The sequence below is a fragment of the Aptenodytes forsteri genome, unplaced genomic scaffold (genome assembly GCF_000699145.1).
Source record: "Aptenodytes forsteri isolate BGI_AS27 unplaced genomic scaffold, ASM69914v1 Scaffold200, whole genome shotgun sequence".
Taxonomy (NCBI): domain Eukaryota; kingdom Metazoa; phylum Chordata; class Aves; order Sphenisciformes; family Spheniscidae; genus Aptenodytes; species Aptenodytes forsteri.
The window spans coordinates 956,753-965,472 of NW_008796187.1; the positions used below are offsets into that span (position 1 = coordinate 956,753).

General features: G+C 38.6%; 1 long non-coding RNA gene across 1 annotated transcript; it reads left to right on the forward strand.

The window, feature by feature from the left end:
* Positions 1–197: 197 nt before the first annotated feature.
* On the forward strand, positions 198–6,519 carry LOC103906012. Its single transcript, XR_657982.2, has 2 exons — positions 198–248; positions 3,905–6,519. It is a non-coding gene; the product is annotated as an uncharacterized LOC103906012 (long non-coding RNA).
* The last annotated feature ends 2,201 nt before the right edge of the window (positions 6,520–8,720 follow it).

The following is an 8,720-nucleotide window of genomic DNA, read 5'->3' on the forward strand; positions in this document are numbered from 1 at the left end:
GCCTCACGCCGTCCCCCTGTGAGCTGTCGCTGTCAGCGGGAGACGTCGTGTGGGCGGGTGTCCGCAGCCCTTGAGCACCGCCCTTGCACCGGGCCGGCACTGTGTCGGGAGGGGCGTGCTGTCGCTGAAGGGGCGACCTCGGGGCGGCAGTGAAGTTGGTATTTTTTTCTTTCCTTTTTTTTTTTTTTTTTTTTTTTCGCGCGTGTGTGTGTGTTTTAATAAGGTGACTCTGCTCACCCTTTAGGCAGGTGAGTACCGGAGTCAACAGAGCGTACAGAGTCAAGATGGAGAGGGATCCTGTAGCCCACAGTGGGTGAAGAAAACTAGGGAGAGCAAAGATGCCTGTGAGATGAAAGTGTAGATGTGTGAACTCTCCCAGGGGTCTGACTGGGGTTAAAACTAAACTAGCTGGGGGGAAAAAAAGAAGTTAGATTTCACGCAGATTAGCTTCCACCTCTGGCTTCTATTACTCTTACTTTTTACTGGTATGTGAGAGGGGCTGGTACAGGTTTGGGATAGAAGGAGGGGCAGCCATTTTTGGGGGGAACCTTGACAACTTCTCTTGTCTAAAGTGGTTGTGTACCGTTTAATTTAGTCGTGTTTTCAGTTGCTAAGTTTCCTACTCTTAAAGTATTTGCTTTAATAAGTAATAGTTAATTTGTACTTCAGTTTAGTCTGTTGTAGACTTTATAGGATTAAAGAATAGCCACATTTCCTTTACAGAGCTGAACCTTCCAGTGTCCTTAAATTTGACTTTTAACTTGCTGCTTATCAAATCTATATGCCTGTGGGAAACAGAATATGCAGATAATACTGATGTCTCTTTTTTTCCACTAATTAATTTGACCCCAACATCTTACTAACAGACATAGGTTTGTAATGATGGTATCCTAAGATAGAAAATACTGGAATAAAAGTTTGTAGGATAGTTTCTACATGGAATCTTGCAAAGCACATATTTCTTACATAGAGGCTACAGACCTTAGTGTAGCATAATCCATAATTGCACTTCCTAGCCTATAATGAAGCGTAAATTAGCAGAATTTTGACAGGAAAAAAAATTGTAATATTTGAAAGGTGAATCATAGGAAAATTCACTTCTATTATGTATGTATGTTATCAGCAACTTGAAGATGGTTAGAAATGAGAACAGCAGATGTACGTCCGTGGGTCTGAACATTGGAAGATACTAATTTACATACTACTTTTCAGTGTGAGGAAAAAACACGTTTAATGTGACTCGTGCTAGTGAAATATGAACATTCGCAAAATGTTAAGTGTTACAGGCATCTTCTTGTTCAACATGACTTTGGAATTGCTTACTGTGAGTCTAATTGGATGTTTTTTCTGTGTGATAGCTAGTGCATGTTACCAATCTATAAATTAAAATACTGCTTTTAAGTAAGAGGGAAGAGAAATAAATGCATCAATGGCATAATCCTAAATATTCTTCTCATTAGGGCAATACAGAAATATCTGAGGTTTCAGCCTCAGTTTTCACAAGAACACAAGGTGGATCTCTGACATTTTTACATGAATAGTGATCTGTAAAAGCTAGACAAAAAGGAAAAGAAAATACAGACCTGAGTATGTCTCCCACTAATTAACTCCCTTTTTCTCCTCCCCTTCTTTCTACCTTTTCCCCATGTCTCTTACCCATTGCTTTTATCTCATTCTTACCCTAATTTAAATGATCAGCATGATTAGCAATATTAGATGCCACTTCAGCTGATTAGTAAAATACATTGTTTCTCTCATTGCTCAGGATGGGAAATGGAAAATATTTCAGAAACAAAGGAGCCACTTTTTATTGCACTGTGTTACTACAAATGTAATCATAGACAAATACTGAATTTCTTGAGATCATTAAGTTTCCCACAATCTTGTATTTAACTTTTATTAAAGCTGTTTGTGACATACATGCATTTATAAAATAGGCCCATCTCCAAAGAAAGATCACTACACTGAATAGCCTGCGTATAGTGCTCTCTGCAAAAAATAGAAAGTTTTGCACCCAGCTTTTTGACAGAATTGAAGACAGCAAAGTCTGAATCACAGTTGTCACTGAATTTCAGTTTCCAATAAAACAGGAACATATTCCATGGAATTGATGGAAGTTACACTAAAACCTTTCTGCATAAAGCACTATTTCATTTTAATTTTCAGTGTTCGTAAGGAATAGTCCTTTAATACTTTACAAAAGGAGATGTGGGTGGTTTTGGTTGGTTGGAATTTACTTAAACTGAAATTTGCTGCAAATATTTTGTATGGGCAGGAAGAGGAAGCAGCAATAACATCAACTGACTTGCAGCCCAAACGCAGAGTAAAAAGAAATAGTTGCAAAACAGAGCCCTGGGATTGTCTTAAAACAACCAAACCGTCTCGTGGTGGAGTTACTGCCTTCTCTTTTCGTCATCCTGCACTCTTGCCCCATATTTACAGGATGAGCTTTTAGATGAGAAAGCCAGATGAGCCCTAGCGGTGGAAAAAAAAATCTTGCTTTAATTGTAGACAGAGATCTAATTTGTAGTGGGCAGTAGTATCATTAGGACCACCCTTGCATCTAAATTGATACTTTGGTTGATGGCTACGGCAAGTACAAAGGTCACAACCATGACAGGAGAACCCTTTTCATTCTCATCCTTCCAGATGTCGACTCAAGTACATTACTTAGCTTCTTGTTCCTTCTGTGCTGTGTCTGATCTATTAATGAATTGGAAAATGAGTGATGTAGATTAAGCTTTCTGAGTTGGTGAGAATGAAACCTTTAGTCAGGGATAGTTCCAAGTATAGGCCAAGCAAGTCATTGCCAAGGACAGCAAACGGAGATAGTGTCTCTCAAATGTAGCAGCTGGCACTCGTGCGTCTTTTGCCCTTTTAGAAGAAAGTATAAATAAGACTTCTCTGGCTGTCTATCTCAACTCAATCCTTTCTCTTTCCCACAGCTAGGCTCGATCAGACCTTTATCCTTCAAGTCAAAGCTTCTTTTGTGTTCATGTTTAGATAAATTTATCCATATTCAACATTTTTATAGCATATCTTTCACTCTTTGTTCCTTTAATAGTTGTTGTTCTTTGTAATGCTCTGCCATTTTCTTAAGAATAAAATGCACCAAAAAAGGCTTACATGTGATATATAAACATTTCAGCAGTTTTACAACATGGTGTTTGCCAGAATAGGTATTTTGGAGCACTGATATAGTTAAGTTACAAGTTACTTGGAGGTGTGTGTAAAATCAGTTCCCTTAACAGGCTAAGCTACAGCGGCAAAAGGAGCTTTTGTTAATATGATTTTAAATTTGTTACATTTTTGGTCAGCATGATTAAGTTGGTTAGTGTGACTGCTGTGACATGTCTCTGCCAGTAAGACTGTGAATTCCTACTTCACACATTGAGTCCTACATGGAAAATGAGGGGACATATAAAGAAAATCTTTGAAAGTAAAACTTAACTTGAAAGTCTTCTTTTAGTACAGAACATGTATATGCATACAAAGATGTTATGCATATTGTTCAGAATTGTGTATATTTAAAAATTATGTCTCCTACGGAATATCTCTTTCTATGAGCCCTGCATAATAAATTTTCATGGGGAGGGTGGAAGGTTCTTGTTTTGGATAGGTGTCATTAAAGGATTTAATGCAGTTTTTCGCAACATTAATTCAAATTGGCCTAGATCTGAATGCTGATACATGGAGTGGAAAGTTCAAGAAAATGTAATGATTTATTGCAGTATATTAAGATCTGAAGAAATGTCTAATGGTGTATCACAAGGAAAAGGATAAGCTTTTCTTACAGGGTAAGCATGAGCATATAGAAGGTTAGTGCTGAGCAACTGATACTCAAACCTACAGGTCTGACTGGTAGCCACCTGTAACATCCATTTCCTTACCTCCTGTGTTACAGTCATCTCGGTGCTAAAAAAGAGAAGTGTGACTCCCTCTGTCTTGAAGTCTGTTCGTGCATCTGTGCTCTAAGGATACCAGGCCCATTGCTGATACTACACAGCTACATAACCATGGTGCAGACTTCTGAGGAGATTGCTGAGTTGTGGGGAAAAAAAAAAAGCTGTCAGAAAGTCTGAAGAGGAGATTCGTGTGTGATGAGAAAGCTGAAATTGCAGAGAGGGCAAGACAAGGAAAAGCACCGCCATGGGCAAGTATAAAGTCATAAAGAAAACCTAGGGTGGCAGAAGGTGGCATGACTGCAGCTGTGCTCCAGGGACCTGCAGGAACTGCCCCTTCTTCTCCTGACTCTTGCCTGCCTGGCTAGCAAAGACTCTGCGTCTGTCTTCTAAGAAGTGGTGAGCATATTAATGCCTAGCCTAGTAGTGATCATTTGTGTACGATAACCAATAAATAATTTTTTATACTTCTAAGCTGAAGTATACTTCTGCAAGCAGAATCACTTTGTGCTTGGCTAAGGTGTCCAAACAGGGACCCAAAAAGGAATGATTACAGGAGATAGAAGTTCACAGATAAAGCAAATGTAAGAATTGTCCCCCCAAAAAGTGATCTCAAAAAAACAGAGGTGCTTCCGAATAAAAACCATCTGGTTTTGGAGGGAGACTGGTGACTTCATAGGGTGGAAGGAGGGTGGGGAATTAGGGTGGAAATGTCTAGCTACAAAGGATCTGTGGGAGAAAGGAGGTGTTCACGGAGCTGAAGATGTGGTGAGGCTCATGAGAGAGAACAACAGTAGCAGAAGGCTTTCAGAAGGCAAAGTTCAACAGCTGGCTTGGAAACCAGCTGTGATACTAATGGCCAATTTTATGAAATTAGAGTTAGCAACCTCTAGCAAAGGCCTTCTCCAAATGATACAGATGTAATATTGAAACATTTAATAAAAAGGGAAAAATAAAAACAAAATGAAGTTCACCTTGTTGAATCACAAGGTGAAAATAGATTCGGTGCATCACTGAGTCATGACTGAAATCTTTCTAAGGTGTACTTCCAAAGAGAATTTTCGGGAAAAAGTATTTCTTGAAAGTGTATATTTTGTGAATGATACCTACAAGGAAAAAAAAAAAAAAGACTTAGTTTGACTATAAATAAATGTGATGGTGAAATGCAGTTCGGGGCATCATATGGGAAGATAATTTCTCAGAGCAGGGAATGCAGTTACTTTTTTCATTAATTGCTTTTTCCAGTTCCTGTCCTGCTTCTTTTCAAGTCTGTGGGAAACAAATATAAAACACTGGGACTACATCTTTGCTAGTGACATTTTTAGTAACTGGTAACATTACTAAAGCCAAGCCAACAGTTAAGGAACAGTCCACAATTAAGAGTGGGCTTGAATTTTATAGAATAGGTACAGCTTGCATTAATTGTTGAGTTTGTTATTGCAAATAAAAAGAGTCAAATTCCAGAGAAAGCAAAAAAGAGAAAGATTTTTGATTACTGGGAAGAAGAGCTAGATGCATGTACTTGAAGTTAAAAGTTCCAGAAAGCTATACCACATTTCATCCAAAAGTGTGAAGAGGAAAGGAAAACGGTGATACATCAATGTCAGAAAAACACCCAAAAGTGACGAAAAAGAAGAAAGTGCATTTAAGTGCTGCTCAAGAAAACAAGTAACTTTAGTTACAATAGTAATTACCATGGCATTGTATTATTAATTACTACTTACCACTTTCTGACTATTCTTTTGATTATAAGCTGAACAATTGCAGTGTCTCCCAGTATTTGAAGCCAAGTCTCTCAACAGTATGTAAGCAGAAGAAAACCATCATCATCGGCTGGATAGACATTGCATCATTAGTCCAAATACAGTTTAGAAATCTAAAGTCTCTGTTATCTGTTAAATCTAAAACTTCAACTGGTGAATAAACCTTTATTATAGAATTCTGACTAAAGGGGGAAAACCCCTAAACTGCCTAATTTAAATTGTCCTTAGAAATGCTCAAGAAGACTTTTATTTGTCATATTCTATGAAATAAGAACCTATCTTAAGCTGCAAATTAGAAAGCTGGAACATAGGTTACCAGAAGTCCACTGAACAATGGACTTTCCAGATGCAGCCCTGTAATATGGCCTCTCAGATGGAATCAGAACAAAAAACCATATATATATATATGAAGTATGTGACAGTTCTCCTATTTAGTTGATTTAAGCCAAGAAAATCATTCAACGCAGAAGGCTAACAGTCTCAGCCTTTCTGAACAAAAAGGTCCTATGCAATATAGTAAGTATATAGGTAGTACGTAGTAGTTGGTTAGACATGCTGAACCTTACCAGAGGTTCAGTCCAAGCCTGAAGGAATTTGTTTGAGTTTAGTCATATCCAACATTGCATACCAGCTTTATATGATATAACTTGCAGGCTGACCAGCCTGTAGTTGATTTGAGCGGCAAGTGAGGCTATGATTGGCATAGTTAATTAAACAAAACATAAATATTGTGAAGACTAACTGACATTGTGTGATTTAAGGCTCCTTAAATAAAATGGAACAATATTGTTTATGAGGAACACATTAACACTAGTCTTTCATGGTTGTATTGATTAAAGTTTGTCTTTATCTTGATTTCTGTCTGTTCCTTTCTGCCCCCAGTTTATCACTTGGGTGCCACTTCAATTTACTCTCATCAAGCTGAGTAGGCAAGGTTCTCTTCATTTTTATTCCCTTGCACCTGTCTGTGCCTTATGTGGAGCATTCTTTTAATTAAAAGTGAGTAACGGCAGCTAACAAAAAGACTGAGGGTGAGATTTCCCCTGGGTTGACTCACAGCTGCTATCTAGTCCCAAGATGACATGTTCAAGTTACTTCTAAATATCGAAGAGAAGATAGTTCTTCCTCAGTTTCCAAAGGCCTCATCTATCTAGATTGAACAGAGTAGCATTATTTAAATCATGCATTTGATCTGATTTTGCCACCTAGACACTTTACTAGATCAGATTTCTAGCAGCTTTACATCTCTCAACGGTCTCTGAGAGTTCAGCTCTGGCCTTTACGTCCTTATATTGTCATCTAGTTATAATATTAAAAGTTGTTTTCGATATCAATTTTCATTGTACCACAGCTACGGGAAGTAAGGTATGAGTTTGCTTGTCCTTTGTGGTATACAACTGACCACTTCAGACTAGAAAATTTGTCTTCACTGACACTTAGCCTGTAAAGCTAATGCGTGCTTTTCTTTGCTGCGCACAGCAAATGTGCCAAGGAGTTTGTTCAAAAGGAATGATAGTGAATAGAGATGCTCCCTATTTTCTACCCAAAACCAGAAATTGCAGGCCAAGGTATACTTCATTCTGTTAAAAATAAATGTCATAAATTTTAAAACAAAGCATTGCTCTGAAATGAGAATTGAAATTCTTCATTTTGAAAGAATGTATTAAAGATTTTCCTGCCCTATTAATTTTGGCCAAATTTTTTTATTAATTTATTTGTTTAATGTAAAGTAAACATTGACATTTGTTTTCAGTAAGCTGAATCAGCTCATATCATATCTTAAGATGAAACGACTCCCCCTCTGCATGGCCTGTCTTCTTTCAGGTACCCGAGGTGGCTGAATTAGAAGCCTCACTGTCAGGTGGCTTCACCTATTAGCCTGTATCCTACATTTAGGGACTCGTATATTACTGGAATATTGTAATCATTTTCCAAGAGGGATGGGGAATCTAAAACTCACAGCTTTCTAGAGTGGTGTCTCCAGGAGCCCCTCTCAGGCTTTTTTTCACTGGTGGTGATCTCAACAGAAAATTTTGTGATAGGCTGGCGTGTATACGTGTACCTGTGTGTAACACGAGTGAGGTTTGAGAGAACAAACACACGAAACAAGAGCACTATAGGTTATTCATTATCTGGGTAATACAAGAGGAGGATAGTTAGTTGTTATAAGTTGGAAAAACACCCCCACCCCCACAAATGGCCATTACTTCCCAAAGGACCTAGCAACGTTTTCCTTTGTGCTACTTCGATGGTCAGCCCCACTTGCCCCATGCCCGTGCCCATGCCCATGGAGGGGTAGGGGCTTGGGCGGGTAGCAGGGAAATCCTCACCAGGGGCAGATGTGCAGGCTCAGTGCGCTTCCCATCCTGGCATCTGTGGTGCCGGGCTCCGTCCTAGCGTGTGCCGTGCCTCGTCCTGACGCAGGAGTGAAATCAGACTCAAAGATGTACTGAGGGGTTATAAAGTTCTCGTGCGGATGGACCCCACTACCCCTGCAGTAAGAGCTGCTCCTGGATACTTTATTAAACATGTCACTACAAACATTTCCTCCAAATAAGATCTGCTACTATTTTATGTGCCCTTTATCAATTAATCTGAAATTAACATTATTTTCTGCAAGTTGTCTGTATGAGAAGGAATCATTAATTTCAGGAATACCTGATACATTCCAAAATCATGTAACAAATCAAAGGACCATTTGACTGTGAAAGCAGTTGCCTTCCCACTTTATCCCTTAATTTAAGAACGTTTTTTAAATTTCTTATTTCCCCGACTGGAATAATTTGTATGAAAAAATAAGACAGAAACGGAAGACAGTGATCTCACCCATGCACAGCTATTTGTTTTTAATTTTGCTTTTAAACTTATTTTTTTAAGCTACGCTGTATCAGTTACAGAAAGCAATTCCTTCTCGAAGTGAACTTCCCACTGTAAACCACGCATAAGGTACCTGGACACAGCTCTCAGGAGTTTCTGTATTTAAACAGTAGGTGGCACTGCTGTTTGTCTAGTCTTTATAGATCAACATTGTCAACATTAATGTCATTTGCCTTTT